Source organism: Acinonyx jubatus, chromosome B1, assembly GCF_027475565.1.
Source record: "Acinonyx jubatus isolate Ajub_Pintada_27869175 chromosome B1, VMU_Ajub_asm_v1.0, whole genome shotgun sequence".
In the NCBI taxonomy this organism is placed as follows: Eukaryota; Metazoa; Chordata; class Mammalia; order Carnivora; family Felidae; genus Acinonyx; species Acinonyx jubatus.
The window spans coordinates 72,001,110-72,022,455 of NC_069382.1; the positions used below are offsets into that span (position 1 = coordinate 72,001,110).

The 21,346-nt window shown below is 38.3% G+C and overlaps 1 long non-coding RNA gene across 1 annotated transcript in view; it reads right to left on the reverse strand.

The window, feature by feature from the left end:
- The window catches only part of LOC113601875 (uncharacterized), a 379,003-nt gene that overhangs the window by 353,516 nt on the left and 4,141 nt on the right, over nucleotides 1-21,346 (reverse strand). The window contains exon 2 of the long non-coding RNA XR_003423196.2: nucleotides 2,672-2,799. This is a non-coding gene — a long non-coding RNA (uncharacterized LOC113601875). The remainder of the gene's footprint in view (nucleotides 1-2,671; nucleotides 2,800-21,346) is intronic.

Below are 21,346 nucleotides of genomic sequence, written 5' to 3' on the forward strand. Positions count from 1 at the left end.
CCATTTTTCAGGGGAAAATAAGATTGGAAATCACTTATAAAACAGCATGCAATTCATCAAATAGAGATTTTTTAAAAGGTAACACAATAGTAGAAAGAGGAAATCTAACAGACCAACCACAATAGACAAAGCATCGCTGAGTGAACATTAAACTGACACCATGTTTCCAGGCAACTGAGGCAAAGAGAGTTGTGTAAGTGGAAAAATTCTCATTTGATAGAAGAAAACAGACCAATTTCTTAGGAAAGACAAAAGTCTTTCTTGAACAAACCTGGAGAGAAGTACATGGGGGTGGAGCCCCACAGAGGGAGCGCTGTGAAATATGAGGGCAATGTTCTCAGTAACTTCTCAGCAAACACAGACGGAGGATTTGTCTTTGACTGCATACCTCCCTACCCCCCAACACACCCACTCATAAAACCCACCTCTTTTTAAAGGCCCATCCTGATTATACGAGGTAAGTGATTCCCAGACTTGCCTGATCATAGCAATCAACTGGTCTGCTAGTTATAAATTCCATTTCCTTGAGCCCTCCACCAGAGACTGATTTGATTTGATAAGCCTTCAAAACTCTCCAGTGTTAACACACTCCCCAGGTGAGCAGGCAAATCTGGGAAACAAGGTGATAGGTGATAGTCCACAGCTGCAAACGAGCTTGTTCCTCTTGTTGATTATGTCCCAGCTGTTTAACCTCCCTCTGCCTGACTCCTCAAAGCATCCTAAAGCTGGACTCGCTCCAGATGACAGCCTGCTCTGACATGTATTTGCAGAAAAGCATTTGAGAAAGATAAGCAATGTAACATTTGTTCCTTGATGATGATAACTCAAACCTCCATGCTCCCTTCCTCCACAACACCAATTTCATCAGTATCACCATAAGAATTCACTAGAGGCTCCACATGATATATATCATGCACACGAATTGATACAAACACATCTGTGCTGATGTGCACATCTTTTTATCATTACAGATGATATGTCGGCTGCTGCATAATGTTTTTAAAGTCTTAAGATTGCATCTATTTATTTCTGAAACAGGGCGGGGGGTGGAATCTCCCTGGGAAAAGAGGGAGGCTTACATTTTGCTGGACAACCATGCTGAATTAATTGCACTTCCAAAACATTCTTGCCTCAACCACATTTCAAGAAGACTCTAAGCTACAGAGAATGAAAACTACCTTCCACACACATCGAAATCAGGAAATAAGAAGAGGCACCAGATTGCCACCCCCCACCCCCCACCCCCACCCCCCCCCCCCACACACACAGGGTCTTATTTCTCTCCTGCCATTCATGAGAAACCTGGTGATTGCAGGGAAATTGGAGATGAAATGGTCACAAAAGTAGAAAGATATTTAGCCTAAGGACAGCTATATGTGTTCCAGAACAAAGTAAAAAAAGGTCAAACCTAAGTCAAAGGAATGGCTCAGCTTTCTCTAAAACAGAGACAGAGAACGTTCCTCAGCTGAAAACAAAATAGGAGCAGGAGAGGAAAGAAACCTGAGATACAGCTTGATAGCATTCTCTCGTCTTGGCCAAATGTTCATTTGGACTGTCAAAAATGATGGAGAATCAAACTGCATAAAGCCTAAAGGTGTAGTATGGTCTATAAGTAAATAAAAAGATCCCTAATCATGGGTTAGCAGTGGGGGCCCAAAAAATGCATTGCCCGTGTACCGTGAAGTTTTAGGATGCACGGGGAGTCCTAGATCCAAAAAAAGCCAACTGTAGCGGTCAGACCTGCTATGTGCATTCCCAATCAGCCTAACCAGTCAAACCCTGGCCATCTAAAAAGGATTAAAGATTAGTTATCATTTCAATCCTATGTAAGAAGATCTATATTTCTCTTTTAGACACAAAATTCTCTAGAGAGTGGGGCTTGCCAAACACTCTGAAAAAATAATCTCTCAAAATTCTTGCAACCCACTGTGTTATGATTTCATCTCATGAAATACAACACCTTTACATTAAACCTCATAAAACTAAATCCCACTGGATCTCTTCCAGAGTCAGAGAATAAGCAGTTCTGTTGGGGATGCTTAGAAAAGTGAAACACAGCCTCTTCTCATTGGGCCAGTTCCCACCACTGGGTCCATTTCACAGGGAATAATTTTCCTTACTTCTACCAAATATTTACATGTGATTAATCTCACACATAATAGATCTTGCAAATTATTTGTGAATAAAATAACACCTTCCAACATCATGATGTTAATTCCCCTAAACAGTATCTTTAAGTTGAAATGTACACAAATTCATTCTGGTTTTCCAGTCTATGAAGTTGTCTCTGGTTCTCCTGGATTCATCTGTGGGTGATCAAAAGTATGAAAACAAAGGCCATGAAGGACAACATAAAAGGCTCTCTGGCCAAAGAGAAATTCTCTTGGGTTTCCATTATAGTCTTGACTTGAGAACAAGAAACAGTTGCCTTGCTAAATAGTATGACAATATCTCCATGCAATATACACACACATTCACACAAAGCAAATCTTCACATGGTCTCATCAGTAGCTATATATTTTTCCAATACTTTCGTCTTCAGCAACAAGGCCATCCTTCCATAAAGATCTCACCAAGAAATCAATGACCAGTAAATCAAAGAGTGATACTCCATGCATTCGTATTATTATTATTATTATCATTATTATTATTATTATTTCTCTTTGCTCACATTTATCTCCAGTCTTTCCATTGTCTCAAAGGTGGGTCAAACATCATTAAGGAGTTGTCTCTATCAATCCCATCAAGACTCTTCTTACTAGAATTCCACACCACATGTCTTCTCACGTGCCCTCTAATCTCTAAGACAGAAACAATACCTTTTTACCAGGGTTTCTTATTAGTCTTAAGTGAGAATAATTACCTCCAAAAACACTTTTTAAACTAACATCAGTTGTTGTGATTGTTATTAATAAGCCCAGGTTGAACCTCCAAAGTCCACTCTTTCCCAAGATCATTTATTCATTCTACAAATATGTTCTGAGCACCTATTAAGTGCCAAGCACTTAATGGTTCAATGATGACCAAAAACAACTATAGCTACTGCCTTCATGGAGCTTATTATGGTCTGCCTAGTGAGGGGGAAAGACATTAATTTAATAATCACACTAAAAAAATGGAAAATTATAACTGAAATAAGTGCTTTGAAGGAGCTGTACATAGTGTTGTGAGAATTTATCATAGAGGATTTGACCAACAGGGGTCATTATGGTTCACTTATTTAACAGTATTAATTGGGCACATTAATTACCACATACTGTGAGGTGCTGGGGATTCAAAGACTAACACATGATGCCAACCCTCAATCAGTTCACCATACAGAGAGGCATATGTGTAAATAAGCAAGCACAGCAACATCACAGGAGGACAGTGAGGCACAAAGGAAGAGGTAATTCTATAGAAAAAGAAAAGGGAATGGATATGAGAAAAGATTTTGTAAGGGAGGTGAACCAAGTCTTAAGGAATAAGTAGAAGCTTCTTGGGTTCACCCTGAGACAAGGCACTTCAAAAAGAAGCAGTGTGAGCAAAGACAGAGTAGTGGAAAGTGTATTACATGAGAGCAGTAGTTCTCAAGGGGGTGATTCCCCTTCTCCTCCACCACCGGGGGATATTTGGCAGTATCAGGAGACATTTTTTTGGTTTTGACAACCTGGGAGGCAGGGGGAGGTACTGCTGGCATCTAGTAGGTAGAGACCAGAGATACTGCTAAACATCCTACAAAGTACAGACAGCCCCCTACAACAGAAAGTTTTCTGGCCAAAATGTCAATAATGTTGAGGTTGAGAAGCCCTGCGTTAGAGGAAATACAGCAGAAAAACTTCATCATTCACATATGTATGTCAGCGAAATAGGAACACTTCTACTTTCATGTGAAAAACAGTCCCCAGAATTGGATGTCCTTCCTCTCTGAGGTGTTACTCACATCCCCATTTAAGAGACATCCAAGAAATGAAGCACACACAGGGGGCTGGGGTTTGAGGAAAAGGTCTGCACAGGAAATACAGGTTTAGGGCACACCATTGAGATGATCACTTAAGTCCTGTGAGTGGATGAGGCCATTCAAGAAGAATATGCGAAATACTGAAAATATTAAAAAGCTTCACAGAGAACACTGGGTGTGGGGGGGGGGGGGGTGGACTCCATTTAAGAGGCTGACAAAAGAAGCATCAGCAAAGGGAAACATGAATGGATAATCAAAGACTAGAAGGGAAACCAAAGGAGAAGGACACCATGAAAGTCACAGAAGAATAGGATTTCAAAATTAAGGGATAATTATTCAAATGAGTTGAAAATGTATGTCTATACAAAACCTGAACACAGATGTTTACAGTCTTATTCACAATTGCCCAAACTTGGAAGCAACCGTAAGGTCCTTCAAACCGTGAATGGATAACTATGGTACATCCATACAATGGCATATTACTCAGTGACAAAAAGAAATGAGCTAGCAAGCCACAAACCAACTTGAAGGAAACTTAAATGCAAATTACTGAGTGAAAGAAGCCAATTTGAAAAGGTTACATACTCTAAGATACCAAGTATATGCAAAACTATGGAGATAATAAAAAGACGAGTGGTTGCTAGGTTGCTCCAGAAAAAAGAAAGAGGGACCAACAGATAGAGCACAGGAGATTTTTAGGGCAATGAAGCTATTCTGTATTATACTGTAACAGTGGATACATGACATTACGCACTTATCAAAATCCATATAAGTGTACAACCCAAAGAGTGAACCCTAACGTAAACTAGGGACTTCAGTCAACACTGATGTGCCAGTACTGGCTCATCATTTGTAACAAATATACCACACTAATTCAAGATGTAAAAACTGTGATAGGAGAAAGAGGAGGTATACGGGAACTGTCTGTACCTTCCACTTAATTTTTCTGTAAGCCCAATCCTGCTCTAAAAAATAAAGTCTATCAACTGTTCTTAATATTAAATATTTGAGTAATATATGTGCTAATGAAGGTTAATGTAGAAAAAGAAGCTAAATTTTACCTTAATGGTAAATTTTAATATTTTAGCTAAAATTCAATATAAAGGTAATTATAATAGATAATTTATCTTCCAAAAAATTGAGTGATAAACTGATAAATGCCACAGAGAAGTCAAATGGGAAGGAACAATACTGAATCTACTCAACTTGACAATTAGGGCATCACAGTGACTCACCTTTGACAGAATGGTGAAATGGTCAACGAAAGGATTACAGTGGGCTCAACATAAATTAGTGCTAAGAAAGTGGATAAATTGAGTATAGAAGCTAATGCTACCATTGCAATCCTTTGAAATATACAAATGTATCAAATAAACACCTTAAACTTACACAATGTTATATGTCAAATATATTTCAATTTTTATAAATGCAAAAGAAATAGTGTAGACAGCTCCTTCAAGAAGCTGGGTTGTGAAAGAATAAAAGGAGAGTAAGGGAAGCAGAATAGAGATTTTTTTTTCTTAATACAGAAGGGACTTGAATATGTTTGTAAACTACAGGAAAGACTCAGCAGGAATGAGAAATACAGCAAAGAGCAGAGATGACTAAAGAACAAAGTCAACTAGGAAGCCATGGCAGAAAACTGACTCAACTCTTGGAGGAAAAAAACAGGGACATTTTCCTTTGATATTTTAATTAAGTTTTAAGGAGATTTTGAAAGACAAGGGGTAGTGACCAACTACCAAACAGAGGAGAGAGTAGCAAGACCAGTTTTGACTCCCTTACCATCCGACCTGGTCTTCAGTCTCAGGTTCCTAAAGATCAGCATCGGGAGCACTCAACAAGCTTACACAGGCCAGCTGTGCAATATAGATTTGTGTGAACTTGAACTGGGAATCAGGAATCCTAGGACCCACTCACATTCCCCTACCCTACATCTATCACATCTGCACACCACAATAGCATCATTTCTTAGTGATTTCACCAAGTTTCTTGACCCTCCTGGGACCATGGAAACATCATCTATAAAACAGAAGCACCATCTTTCTAGCCTCCTGCTGGGTGCTCGATCAACTGATATTGGGATTGTTTCTTAGTATAGACAGTGATACTGCAGATGGACCACTGCTTTGGCTGAGGAGTGAGGCTTCTGGTCAGGGAGATTTTCTTTCTAACATCATGAAGAAGAAAAACAAGTCAGCCAAGCAGTATTCTCTATGGAAAGTTCCAATATCTATCCTCCCAAAGTCAAAACAACCTCAAAAGATAAACTTGTGCTCTGAGGTCAATATGAACTTCAACATGAGCCAATCTAATGTTAACCAACACTGGGATTCATTGAATTTTTTAAAACCTTTCTGTTTATATCAAGGAAAATTGCACTGAGATAATCACAGATGGACTAAGCAATCTCTGAAACAAACAAAAACAGTTTAAATGACTTTATATGGAATAAAATCTTTATCACAAACTTTTGATCTTATAAGCAAGGCATTTTTTAATCAAGAAGGAGAATGTTCAAAAAAAGAAGGAAAAGACAAATAGGCTAAAACCATATCATCCCATAGTATGTTTCCATAAACTAAAGATCAAAGCCTAAGGACCCAACACATCCTACTCCCATAGCTCAACCATCCTGGTCTAAGAAATTTAGCAGAGTATAGCATGGAAGTCTTAGTTAGAAGGTTTTCCAAGAGAAGACATTTCAGTACCATAGCAATGAGTTGGCAAACTTCCTCTAACCTCAACCTTGCACCCTGACACTTTTACTTCCAATTGCTTCTTCGACAGCCCCAGCCGAGGTCTAATCAGATTGAAAGGGCCAGGGATAGGCCATGGGGCAGCCTGACTCACACACCATACATTCAAGTCTATGACCAGGATTACTGTGAAACCCTTGGTAAGAGCCTTACAAGAACACTAATAAATTCAAAGAAAACTGGTGATCCTAAATGCCCCCCAATTCATCTTCCTAGAGGTTCTTTAGACCAAGGATGAGCTAGAGCTGGGCCCTTCCCTGGCCATGCCTTAGTCTTATTCCCCCATTCCCACTGTCACCATGTCTTCAGCCCTTGACCAGAACGCAAGGACATTCTATGGAAAGAAGATAAGTGGCAGGACCTATCTGTGCTGTGGAAGGATTCATCTGAATCAGCAACTAGAAACTGCATAGAGTATTCACTTCCAAATTTAAATCTAGAACTGATCAGTAATGTAAGAAGTGAGATTATATCTCTACATGAAATTATGATCAGGAAATAAAACTAACACATTGTCCTGGAAATGTGCAAAGAAGAAATTAGTCATGGTGAGGAATACCAGAATGAAGCTAAAAAGATCCCAGGAGTTTACATCCTAACTCCCACTCTTGGCTGTAAGTGTGTTTTCTCTGCCTTCTTGTCTCTTGTGCACTGTATATACAGAATGCTGATACAAAATGGCAGCAGGTTGCTTATTTCTTTCCACACCACACCAAAAGAATAGAGACCATCTTGTGGCTATAACAGGTAGATTGGAATGCTTGTGTTTCTTTAACGAAATGTCTTATAGCTCCCAAAGTAATTTTCTATGTATTGTTTTGTAGTACAAAATACCACTGAATATCTCATACTACCAAATAGTCTTAATGTGACTTTAGGGAACACATGACATGTTAGGATCAAGTGTTTGATGCATAAATATGCCCATGTGGTGCCTAAACTGCCACAATGAATCCTAGGTCTTGTAGAAGACCATCTGAATACTTGGGGCCAGATGTTGGTACATAGGGCACTTATCATAAACTGATTCTTATCTGTGGTAATGTCTGATTTCTCCTATTAGAAATTAAACTCCAAATATACAAGGAACATGTGCCATCTTCTCCTTTCCCTTCCTCTTTTCAATCTTCCCTCATTTCATTAACATGCACCTATTACTGTAAATGTTTTCAGTGATAACCGATATTAAATGAATGAATGAATGATCAAAGTTCTATCAGGTAGGCATGTGTTTGGCTACAAATGAATTTTAAAAATAAAAGCCTTCACTGCAATAATTTACACAGACATGATTTTATTTTGTCTCTGGCAACAAGAACTCTAAGGGTAGAAACAGCAGGCTGACAAGAGTAGCTCAGAATGCCACATGTCTGCCCTTGAGACAAGATGGCTGCTATACTTCCAGATCCTACATCTAATTTCCTGGAAGCAACAAGGTGAGAAGACTAAAAAACTTATCCCCAACAGTTTTGTCTTTTTTTTTTTTTTAATTTGAGAAGCAGGGCATAAGGGCAGAGAGAGAGAGAGGAGAGAGAATCCCAAGCAGGCTCCACACTCAGCATGGAGCTCCACGTGGGGCTCAATCCCACAAACCTAGGATCATGACCTAACCCAAAATCAAGAGTCAGTCGCTCAACCAATTGAGCCATCCAGGGGCCCCAGCTTGGTCTTTTTGCATGGGAAGGAATGCTGTACACCTTCATCACTGGCCATCCCAGGTAGAAAGTGTCTAAGAAAAATTATTTAGTATTTTCAACCTATTTCAAAGGAAAAGGCAAGGGACAAGGCTGCTGGGAATGAGGCTGAGTGAGCCAAGTCCTGGTGCTCTCTCTGTAGACAGTTCTTTCACCAAGAATGAAGTTTACACATACCTTGCTCCTCACTGATACTGTTTTCTTCAATTTATTTAGTCAAAGCTCTTTGGGTTGGTATTGTCAAGAGTCCCATTCATTTCATTCTAATATTTCCAGAGTCCAGTGGAGAGCCTTGTATTCTAGCCTTTCCAACCATTTGAAATTGATGTGGACAGCTCATATTTCTAACCCAAATTTCTATCCAATTATATTCATTTCATTACCAAATTTTTGAAATTGATTAGTTTTGTTAGCATTCTTTTTTCCCTACTTTGTTTATAAGTGCCAGAGTTGGAATTCAAACTCAATCAGATCTGTATTCACCATTCTTTTGCTGCTTCTGGAATACCTCTGACTACAGAGGTACATGCACACACTTCACCACTGAAAGGATTTCCAAACCTTTTGCTCACTGAATTCTTTATAAACTTGCCTGGCATATGATAAATACACAAAATAGAAAAAGAATTATTTATGGGCTTGGAAAGTTGGACATCCTTATGGAAAAAAGTATTACAACCCTATCTCATACCGTACACAAAAGTCAGTCCCAGGCTAATTAAGGACATATATATGAAAAGCAAAATCTCTAGAAAGAATATTAGGATCCTCTTTTTATGAAATATGTCAAGAAAGGGTTAAACAAGTCATAGAAAGCATAAACCATAAACAAAAAGACTGATAATTTTGTCTGAATTAAAATTACTTTGGAATGAAATAAGACCATAATAACAGTTTTAAAAACAAGACCCAGAGGAAGTGAAATATTCGCAATTCATTTCATTGATTTTCTTTTTAGAAACATGATATCTAGAATACATAAAGATCTATAAGTCAATAAAGATTTAAAAAATAGGAAATGGGGGCAAACAGGCAATTTGCTCAAGAAGAAATCTGAATGGCCTATTAATACACACACAAAAAAATTTTGAACTTCACTTACGATAAGGGAACAGAAAAAATTAATATGATACACATTCACACCATCAAAGTGATAAAATACATATATGTGAATACTAAGTGTAAGGATGTGGGAAAATAAGAGCCCTCCTATAATATTGTCTGTGGGAGCCTCAATTGGCACAGACACCTTGAGAGCAATTTGGACTATCAAGTGCATATCCCATGATTCAGCAATCCTGTTCCCCAGTACACATCATGGAAAAAGTCTCTCAAGTGTGCACAGCGAAAAGTATGCAAAGATGTTCACGGTAGCTTTCTCTGTGACAACAAAAATTTGGAGAGAAGACAGTCTAATTGTCTATCAGAAGGAGAATGAATTCCATTTATCTGATGGAATACTGTAAAAAAAAAAAATTACAATTACTGAGATAGAGCTGATGTGCCAAGATGGATACATCTCCAAAACAGGGTACCACCCTTAATCCCATTCGAAACATGGTACCACCACCAAAAAAGGTACCACCTTTAATCATGAAGTGTGGCCTGCCTTCCATTTCCACCCTCTATTTAAATTCCATCCTTCCTCCATGTCCTCACTCAAGTGCTAGCCTTCCCAGGAACTTTCTCTGCAGTTTCTAATCTTGATCCTTCCCTTTTGGTTGGCTTTTGGTTTGCATCTCTATTATGACACCCACACAGCAATACAAGAAAGAGCCTTCGCATCATAGCCTTACCAATACCCCCTTTTTTAAATCTTGGATAATTTCACAGGGGGGAAAAATCTCATTTTAATGTGCATTTATTGTTACTCCTGAGGTTGAAATTTTATCATATCCTAATACTTTGCTTGTATTACTTCTGTCTTATTCATTTATAGCAAACTTCACAGCCTTTTGAACACAGTTCCTAGCACATGTTGAAAACAGAAAATCAATTTTGAACTATAATGAATTAAAAGCTAGAAATTCAATGTGAATCAAGACCAAAAAAAAAACTCAGACAAAAAAAAATAAGTGCAACATAAGAAGTGTACTACAATACAAAGCATATCACTAATACTGCAAACTTGCACACTGAGGCTCTTTCTTAATTAGGTGAATGGAAGCATACCTTTATTTCTTACATGATGCTGAGTATAGGGGGTATCCGTTGCTTAAAGCTTAAATAGCTTCTGCTGGTTTGAGGAACAAGCAGTTTTTAACAGAGACAGAAAGAACACATACACCAAGAAAGTATGTGCCAGGAGCCAGTGTTCCCTACAAGGACCCTAACTTGAGACAGATCCCCCTCCCAATAAACTTTGAATTCTGTGAATGTATGACCTTATTCCTTAAATTTAACGTATGTGTCTTTGGAAAGGTTCCTATTAACCTTATGACTTCTGGGTTTTACAGCTAATAAGCAGAATCATAACTGAAATGATTACATAAATACAGAGTCACCTTTCCTCCAGAAAATGCAAGCTATTTTTTCCCAGCAGTTCACACGGCATTTAGTGGTCCCTGGGTTTTCTATTATTTCTTTGTAGAATTCTAGAGATCCCAGGAATCATTTCCAGACAGCATAGTTTTTGGTAACAGTTTCCAGTAACAGTCTGCCATTCAAATTCAGACGTTCAAATTGGGAACCAAATGCTCAATATAAAAAAGATCTGTAGCAAAAAAACAGCAATAGAACTGGAATTACCAAGATCAGAGCCAGTGACCATCACTGCAATATTTTCTTGTCTTTTCATTTATGAGCAATTTATCACTGTCTGGACTTGAACATGTAGCATCAGCCAATCCAGATTTGAAAGGAGTGCTTGGCTCCCGGAGTGCCAGCCAGACAGAATCTCCTCCTTTTAGGGTCGAACTACTTAGGAGATTAACTCCAGAACACTACTTACTTGGGATTTAACCTCACTAAACCCAACTGAATCAGGATCAGGTTATATGGTTGTCACAGGACAGAACAACAAACAGAAAGGACAAGTTTGTCATATTTTCATTACTTTATCCCCTTATGAGTATATACTATCCTGTTAAAAAGCAAAAACAGGGGCACCTGGGTGGCTTGGTCGGTTAAGCGTCCGACTTCGGCTCAGGTCATGATCTCACGGTCTGTGAGTTCAAGCCCCGCGTCGGGCTCTGGGCTGACAGCTCAGAGCCTGGAGCCTGTTTCAGATTCTGTGTCTCCCTCTCTCTCTGCCCCTCCCCTGTTCATGCTCTGTCTCTCTCTGTCTCAAAAATAAATAAACGTTAAAAAGAAATTTTTTTTTAAAAAAGCAAAAACAAACAAAATAATGATGGTAGCAACGTGCAGAAATATGCCTCTAAATATTCTACCTCTAAATATTCTTCCAGCTTCTAAATTATATTTTCATAGATACAAATTTATATGAAATTTAGCAAGGGATGTTTCTGCTTTTTGTTTGTTTGGCTTTTGTTTTGTTTTTGTTTTTAGTGTAATGCAAAATAAATAAGACTTTGTACTAAATCTGCAACTGTCATGAGTAAATACATTTCACAAAGTTAAAAAAAAAATCAGCTTACACCAGACTTTGGTTTATATTAAAAAGTTCCTTAGGGACCTGGGTTTTACATTTGAGCCCTGATTTAGCTAAAAGATTTATAAGGGCACATGTAGAAATACAGGTCCCTACTGGGTGATGAACCCAGGTTGAGACATAATTATGATTCTCTCTGCTCTCCATTCCACTGGAAACAGCTCCCAGGAGCCCAGAGGGAAGATGGTCGCCAAAGAAGAACATAAATGTTCTAGCAGTATGGCCACCTGGGTCACCTTCCTAATCTCCAATGCCAATCAAAAGGACATTAGAAGATGATACACAAGTCTTTTTCAGATATTAAATTAACAGGAATACTTGCTTCCCTTGGAAAACTAATGTCAGTGATGTTTCGTAGACCTTGAAGCCAAATTTGGTTAGATCAATTTGTACATTATCATTCCATGCTGTTGCTCAGTTCAGCCTGTCATAAGTGCAGTGACAGCACTCATGAGCCTGAAAAATGATGTCCCCAAGTAAGATGTGTAAAACAAGCCAGGAATAGAAAATTGGAATTTTCCTTGTAAAAGAATAAATAAAATTGCTTAATAACTTGCTGTAATTTCTCAAGAGTAAAGTAACTCACTGGGAGGCCTGATCTTGGTGGCCTATACCCTTTGAAAATGTCCCCATATCATCCCCTTATGGGACAGAGGGGGAGAACCTATTCATCAGTCCACTGGGAGGTGCCACAAGGTTTTTTACAAGCTTCACGTGGCTGCAGTGTTGTTGCAGGAGTCCCCATTGTTGCTGCTGTCACTTAACTATCACAGCAAAGAACACCCAGAAAACTCCTCACAAGAGCCTGGTAATCAACAGCCAGGGTCTCAAGAATACAAGGGTTGAATGTCAGTATTCAGCTATACCACAAAAACAAGATTTAACAAGGAGATTATAGGAAGACAGTACCTATTCTTTCTCTTGATGACACCCTCCCCACCACCCACCACATACCCTGACCAGCATTCTCCTAACAGTTCGGTGCAGCAGGACCCCAATCTTGCAAAATTTAGATAATATGAAATTTTGATAATACGAAAGTTCATAAAAACTACCATGTTAGCAGTTCTCACTAAGAAAAATATACACATTCTGTACACTTGGAGTAGGTACAGGTGTAAAAAGTTGGAAATGTACAAACCTGTACAAGAACATTAGCAAAGTATTATTCTGAGTATTTTCTGGAAGTCTGACAGTCAAGCGAGTTCCATGTGGAGAAACTACTTTAAATTATTATTTTAATTCTATGTAGTTCTGTTGAATAAAACATGGGTCATCATTACTTGTTTATTCCCTCAAGTAAGATTACTTACATGGTTTTCTAACATTTGTGTTGAGGATTTCCTATTTCTTTGGCAAAAGGACCTTACTGTTGTAGGTTTACTAGCTTGTCACTATTTTCGTTTTTCCTAATTCTTTATTTTCACATCCAATGTGAGGTTTGTCTCATTTTTTAATCTTATAAGTTATTTATGGAAATGAATGTCATTTTTGGGTACCTGCAACATCAATCTTTCCCTACATCAGAATGAGTTTCATCTGCCAATTGGTGGAAGGATCTGCCCATAATAAATAGTCTGTTTGCCTGTGTGCCTTTGGTTTAGGAACTGGACAGTGGATTCACAGATGTCCCTTGTGGCTCAGGGATTAGGCAGTCTGATCCCCGAACCACAAGCCACATAGGATATAATATTAAAATGATCATATAACTACTACATAAATAACAAGTGAAGTGTTCCCATGACTGCCAGCCATTCTCTTGATCACTAACATAATTTCCTATGGCTGAAAGCAATAATGCAGTACGTGAATGTATCCAGGCCTTGTACTCAATCATAGAAAACTTCCTTATCCCTAGATGTGTGATATTCAAAGGCCAAGGAGAATCATCACCATTATATTTTGCTCAAGAAGGACAACATTTATCCTCCATATTCACCTAATTAAGTCAAAATGAAAAAAAAAATTACTGGTAGTGGACATGAAAATAATATATGCTTTGAAATATTTATTTTATGGAGGTAGACATATTCTTAACAATTGACCTTTCAAAATTAATAGCAACAAAAATGTAGCAAGGAACATCAGAACAGAAGCAGAAGCAAATAGAGAAAATGAAAGTGTCCCCACATAAGGGCATCTGTGACATTAGAAAGAAGTGTACATAATGAGAAACAGGGAAGCCAGATGCAGACTCCACCAACTAAGCAGTCAATGATGGGTGAAACTGAGTGATGTGTCGTTAGTCAAAGCAGGACAAATATTCTGCAGCTAAATAAGAACCTATTACACCTAAGAACTTGTAAATATCATTAAATGAGAAGGGCAAAGAAATAATAACAATAATGAAAGAATATGCCTCATTGAATCTAAGTAATCTAGAATATAACAACCTGCCCAAAGACCATAAATAAACAGTGGTAACATTTGTCTACGCAGAATAGAAAGAGTAGTTCATTGAACCATTTACAGTGAACCCGTTGGCTTTATCAAATATCTGCAATTATCTGCCCCTGTTTGGAAATGAGAAACCATCACAGTCCAGTCGGCACCTGTTTCCAATATGAATGCCCTTCAACTGCAATGAAAACTCATCACACTAGTGATAGGTATAAACTCTCAAAAGACAGTTATACATTTAAAACCTACCTGATGGGATCAGGTGCTCAACCACATGGAAAATCACCTTGGTTTCAAAGCAGCAAAAGTACTGGTGTGCCTAAGTGCCATCGTGAAGATGTTCTCTCACATTTCTCCAGACTTTTTGATCCAATCCTGCTTGGCAACCAGCAGACCAGCCCAATGAATAAAGAGATGCATTTCAATTCATTTGGTTGTGATTCATTTGAGTACTGAATGCTAGGTACTGTGCTAGACTCTGGCAGCCCAAGATGGAGAAGGCAGGATTTCTGTCCTTCAAGAGCTCCTTGTCAAATATGGTCTTTAAAGAGGTAATTAAATAAAAGGAGGCTGTTAGGGTGGGGCTCTAATCCAATATGACTACTGTTAAAAGATGAGGAAAAGAAATCATGGGTGTGCATGCACAGGGACAGCCAGGTGAAGAGGCAGCGAAAGGGCAGCCATCTAAAAACCAAAGAGAGAAGCCTTGAGAAACCACCTTTGCTGCCACCTTGATCTTGGACTTCCAGCCTCCAGAACTGTGAGAAGATAGATTCCTATTGTTTGAATCACCCAGCCTGTAGTACTTTGCTTTGGCAGCCCTAACAAGTCAACACAGCATCCTCCCCTATAGCATGGTTGCTTGATGAATGCAAGAGACAGTAAACGGAGTTTGATGATCTTGAAAAAGAGCTCATGAGGGAGTTTCATCATTCTGTGTGTTCAGGGGGAAACTGGATGAAGCCCTGATAGGGACATCACACTGGGTGGGAGAAGGGACTAGCTGATCTCAAATGTATTTTCCAACACTTCAGTTTTATCATTTTTGTCTATACAATTCAGTTTCTCCATGAAAGAGAACTATCACTCCCATGATCAAGTATACTTTGGGGTCTCTTATCTAGAAATCAAAACTAAAACAAAAGCACTTTCAAATTCTTCCACTTGACTCCTTCTGGTCCCTCCTTTATTTGGCTCCTTCGTTTCTCTTTGATGGTCTTTTACCACTGCCATCATCTTTTCCCTACTTTTCGAAGAAGAGTATTTGAAATGGAACTTGTAGGACTGATAGGATCTTACCAAATGGGAGGAAATGGACTGGGAGTTGTCTTTCCAGATGAGAAGGAGGGTGATGCTCCCGTCTTTATGTCAGAGTCACAGAGATGTGAGATGATCTTTGAACAGGTGCAATAACTATAAGAAAGCAGTATTCTAGAATCTCTTGACAGGCTCAAGAGTCAGCAGATCTGTGTCTACTCTTGCTGGTTGTGAAGAGTCAACTCAGCTTTGGGAACTGTGATCTGCATGCAGTTATTAGCAAGCCTAACCAATTCTGTTCAGAGAAAAGAATAGCAAGAATAATGGCTATTGTTAATACAACGTTTTCATTTTGGTCGACAAACTTTATTTCCTATGCCACCAAATCATTTTACAAAGCTGCTGCTAAGAGAACCCATTAACTGATCATGGTATCTCTGCTTTTCTGTGCCCTTCTTTGGTAAAAGTGTTAATGTAGTAATAGGCAGTAGACTCCCTAAAATGTGAATAGTGCTTTCATTAAAAATTTAACAAATGTACTTAATGCCACTGAACTGTACACTTAAAACTGGCTAAAATGGGAAATTTTATGCTGTATTTTACCACAATTTTAAAAAAGTAACGCCAAGTTTTAATCACATAATAAAATAACACCTCTAAGTATGTTAGCCTTGTAAAAGATGAGTTAACTAATTAATAGAACCATGTTGATCAGCACCATGCAGTGGACATAGGAATGGAAAAACTGATAATTGCATCATCTGTACCCAAAGAGATTTAAATGCCTTTATGCTGAGAATAACTCTCACTGTGAATTTATCGGCAAAACACTGGTCACATTGTCCTGGTTGGTTTTTACAAGGTTACACTCTTATGCTATATGAATCATCTTTCTATGAGGCCTATCTGTCTACTATTTTTGAAAGAGAAGGTCAAGGCTCCGGGTAGAGGGCCAGACTCCAGATGTTGTACCTCACCCTGTCAGAACCACATTTACTCTTTCACTTGGATTGTCTCTCAACAACTGCATGTGATTGGAAAAGAGAATGGCTCCCTTCCAGGAAATCCTTCTGCTCTGTGTTTGCTTTAAATGTATGATTTGATATTTAACTTTCACTCAGAGTGGTAACAAACTACATTGATTATATGCTTGCTGTATGCAAATCATACCACTTAGTCTGGGGGCTGTGGCGGTACAAAAAAACTATACTCCTGCCATCATCAGGCTTAGAATCTGCATGGGTTGACAAAATATGTTTCTAATTAGTAATGGTTACCCTGAGGAGATTACCAGTGAAGATTAATTACAAGGGTTTTTCTTGGAGTGCCAAAACTGTTTCCCTCAGTTAATATTTCAACTACTTGTCATCTATGTTATAATACAATTTTGACTTAAAATTCAAATTCCAATGACAGTAACAAATTTGTTAAATAATTGGATCTCTTTCCAATTTAGTGAGACCAATTTTCTTTTTAATGTGCGTAAAGTGTAAGTCAGATTTGTTTTCCCCTTTCTGGAATGATGGTGGGGAGTTCATTTCTAGCCCAGTCCTTCACAGCTGAGTGGCATTCCAACTCTCTTGGTGATTTGGGCTTTTATTTGTGACCTGGGCAAGTCTCTTAACACTTCATTACATCTACATGATAAGTTCCCAGAGGAAGCCTCCGTGGGTGGAACTGGCTGACACGATGAACTAATGACTACCTGGTAGAATAAAAATAAGAGATAGCCCTTACATAAAGTGCTTACTCTGTATTTTGAAGTACTTTGCTCCCTTAACCCTTACTTGGCGCATTAGTAATCACATCTGACTGGTGAAGAAACTGAGGCACAGAGAGTTTAGGTCACGTGTCCAGGATCACAGCTTAGAAAGCCACCAGGTCAGATTCAAACCCTGTGTGGTGTGACTTTTTACCAATAGCCTGGAAGAAGCTGGTATCATCTAGTAGCAAATATCTATTTCAAATTAAATCTCAGGATTTGCTTTCTTGGGTTGCAACTGTGTTGAAGAAGAAAAACTAAGAAAACATATGCAATCTTCATTTGCCCCTATGTGACAAAAAAAGACTCTGGCTCTCCTCCCCTGGGGAGTCTTGAAGCCTGTTCTTCCTCTTTTTGGCATTCCTTGTTCCATGGAAAACAAGAGCATCAAGATAGCTTAAAGGGTTCCTTTATCTTTCGTCTCTCAATCTACCTTCTTTAGCTAATTTCCTGGCAATTTACATTTCATTGAACATATTTTCATAGCTGGATCACCGCAAAAAAAAATTTTTTTTAAATCTAACCCATGAAGAACAGTAATGAGTGTTATACAAAATATACCATCAAAGTGGATTTCTGGCTATAACCCCAACACATTTCAGTTTGCTCAAAGACTTCATTTTATTTAAAGAAATCAATTCAGAAAGTCACTTTATTAAAAAAAAAAAAAAAGTTCTACTTTCCCAGGTTACATCCTTGTAAGTGATTGCTTTCTGAGCTATATAAGGTAAACACATTCTTAAGCATTTTTTCCTTCAGTATGGCCTTCAGGTATTGCACTTATTTCCTATAGGGGTTCCTAAGGGAAATACCTACAGGAGTTCATTAAAATTGCCAATTAGAAATGTAGAAGAACTTGTATAGGGCCCATCAGCTGAGGCCTCTCAGTTCCAGGGAGCAGCTTTCTATTTCTCTAGCTTTCCTAACAGTGGACTATTTTTATTTCTTAATGTTAATTGACAAAGTCAGTTACAAATGCAATAGAATCAGATCATAACCTAGTTTTATGTCATATAGATTCTGCCCTGATACAGATCAAAATATAACCATACAAAAGGCTCATGTCATATTTCCCAGTTATCAATCTTTTCACTAAGCCCAACTTATAGCATATCAATCTATAAACCTTTCCAGTATTTCCCATTACTTGACAGTTATTGACGAGCAATAGCTTAAGCACTATACAAAGCACGGAATTAGACATGGCACATGTATATATGTGTGGTAGGCATTACTACTATTCCCTAATATCTAACTCTTCTTTTCCAGCCGCAGGGCACAACTGTACATTCTACCCCTCTGAAGTTAGGGGTGGCCTTCTTACTGTTGTTGGCCAATAGAACGTGAGTGAAAGTGACATATATCACTTCCCAATGGAAGTACTTAACTTCTGGTAATGGATTCACCAGCCCGCTCTCCGTCTGTTAAGTGATTATGGGAGCATATCTTGATACGAAAGTGCCATAAAATAAAGCAGCTGGGAATGCTAAGCTGGGAAAACGGCTGCCCTGGAAGGCCCCCCAACCCACAGCAAATTTTGCACTAATATGAGATAAACTTCTGTTGTTTGGTGATGACTGTTACAGCAATATAACCTAGCCCATCCTGACTGAACAGTATTACATGTTATCCATGATTTGCATCATATTGAAGCCCAGGGCCATATGTGTAATTCTGAGTAAACTAGTCAACTTGCTCTGTCAATGGCCAAATATCATTTTAACTTCACCATCTTAAAAATGATTATTAACGTGTGGTTACAAGGAGAACTGGGAAAAATAATTTGCAAAAACCAGTGTACATCCTCTCTACTTCTATAAAAGCAAGGGATGGCATACATCTTAATGATCAATAATCAGAACATCCTTGACACACACACACACAAAAAGCCCATTATATCTTGTAAATCAAAAACCTATTTTAGCTATGTTAATCATGGAAGTAGAATATAGATAGATACAATATACAAAAGAGTTTCCAGCCATTTCATGCCAGTATGAGATCTGGTGGGCATATAGTATGTGAACAAAAGGACTGATATTATGTGAGTGTATCAGGTCTATTTTGACACTCCCCCTCCCCAAACTACACACATCTGAGAGTGAATATATTCTTCCCCCTGACAACATAAAATCATGGAGCCATAACCCTCAACTATGACTCAACCTTTCCCCACCTTCCCTGTCAATCACCCTCACTGTAGGCAGAAATTAGCCTTCCAAGTATGTTCTCCAAGAACCAGAAAATTCTGCTTCCCAAAGTACATTCTTCTCTGCACAAGGGGATACTTGAAATACATGAATGGGAAAAAATGGCTCAGAAAAATAAGAGCTAACCCGTCTCAAATTCTAACCACGCCATTTTTGAGGTTAAGAGGAAAGGAGAAAAGCTCAATTGAATTTTTTTCACTGCAAATCTAAAATTCCTCTTTTCAACCAAGTTGATATGGGAAATATCACATTGAGAAATACAAGAAATAGTCTCTGAGTTGTAGCCAACCCTTCCAAATGCCCAAAGATATTAGCAAACGTCTATGTTGGGAGAAATCTGGACAATGAGGTGCTTACCCAAACCCATCTTAATCATGATATGCATAATTCACCACTACGAAAGCAGTGTCACTTATGAGCTGGTAAGAAACTGGAGAGGAAACATTAGTGCAAGGGAATCCACTCAAAAAATTAAATATGGTTCAAGTACTATATGCAAAGGTAATTTTTAAGACATAGATCTTCATTTCTTGACATATGGAAATTTGTTACAAATAGTATGTGTCATTTGATTGCATTTTTATAAAGCTTTGTATATTCATTTTCTCTTAAGTTAAAAGAATGTAACTATTTTCCACTTTTTTCTGTAGATACAGGCAGTGAATTTTTTTTGAATTTTTTTTAACGTTTATTTATTTTTGAGACAGAGAGAGACAGAGCTTGAACAGGGGAGGGTCAGAGAGAGAGGGAGACACAGAATCTGAAACAGGCTCCGGGCTCTGAGCCTTCAGCACAGAGCCTGATGGGGGGCTCGAACTCACAAACTATGAGATCATGACCTGAGCCAAAGTCAGACACTTAACCGACCGAGCCACCCGGGCACCCCGATACAGGCAGTGAAATTAAAGAGATTTCCACTTTCCCCCTTATAATTTTGTGTTGCCTGAGCATTTTACATGTATTACTTTTATAAACAACAAAGAAACATTTGGGGGAGGAAATCAATTCATGAGTGAAAAATGAATGTTTCACTTTAACTTGATCTAATTTTCAATCCATTCCCTTCAGTCTCCTATTCAGTTGTCTGTTGTTGATTTGTAAAATCCAACTCTGGAAAATAACATCATTAATCTGGTTGTTAATGAGAATTTCCCATGTATCTATCTATTACAGTTTAGGACTTTTAAAGACATTGAATATTGTTCTCTGAAAGTAAATTTATAAACTAGACAGAATTTAATCCCTTTGTTAGTTTAAGCTGGTCTTATATGAGGCAAGGGACTGATCTCTCAAGATTTTTATAGAAGGATTTTTTGATTGCTTTCTAATAAGGCTTAGTTAGGACTACAAAAGACCATATTCTATCACAATTCAAAAAGCAACTAAGTTTCTCAGACATGACCTGCAAATGCCTAGGCCTTGTTATTCCTTTTCCCAGTAACACATATTTTGCTCTATGAGAATCTTTGTAATCTTCATAGCCCTTTATCCTAATGTAGGGAAAAGTCTTTACCCACAGAAATATGTGCCATCATCATCTTTAAGCTAAATGCAGAGAAGTGGAAATCTTATTTCTATCTACAAATACTAAACCATAAACCCCTTACATCCAAGGACTCTTTGATAACCCCGCAGTGTATGGTAGAGACCCAATAATCTTTTGATTGGGTGGATGGAATTAAACCCCAAAGAACTTGAGAAATTCCTTCCTTAA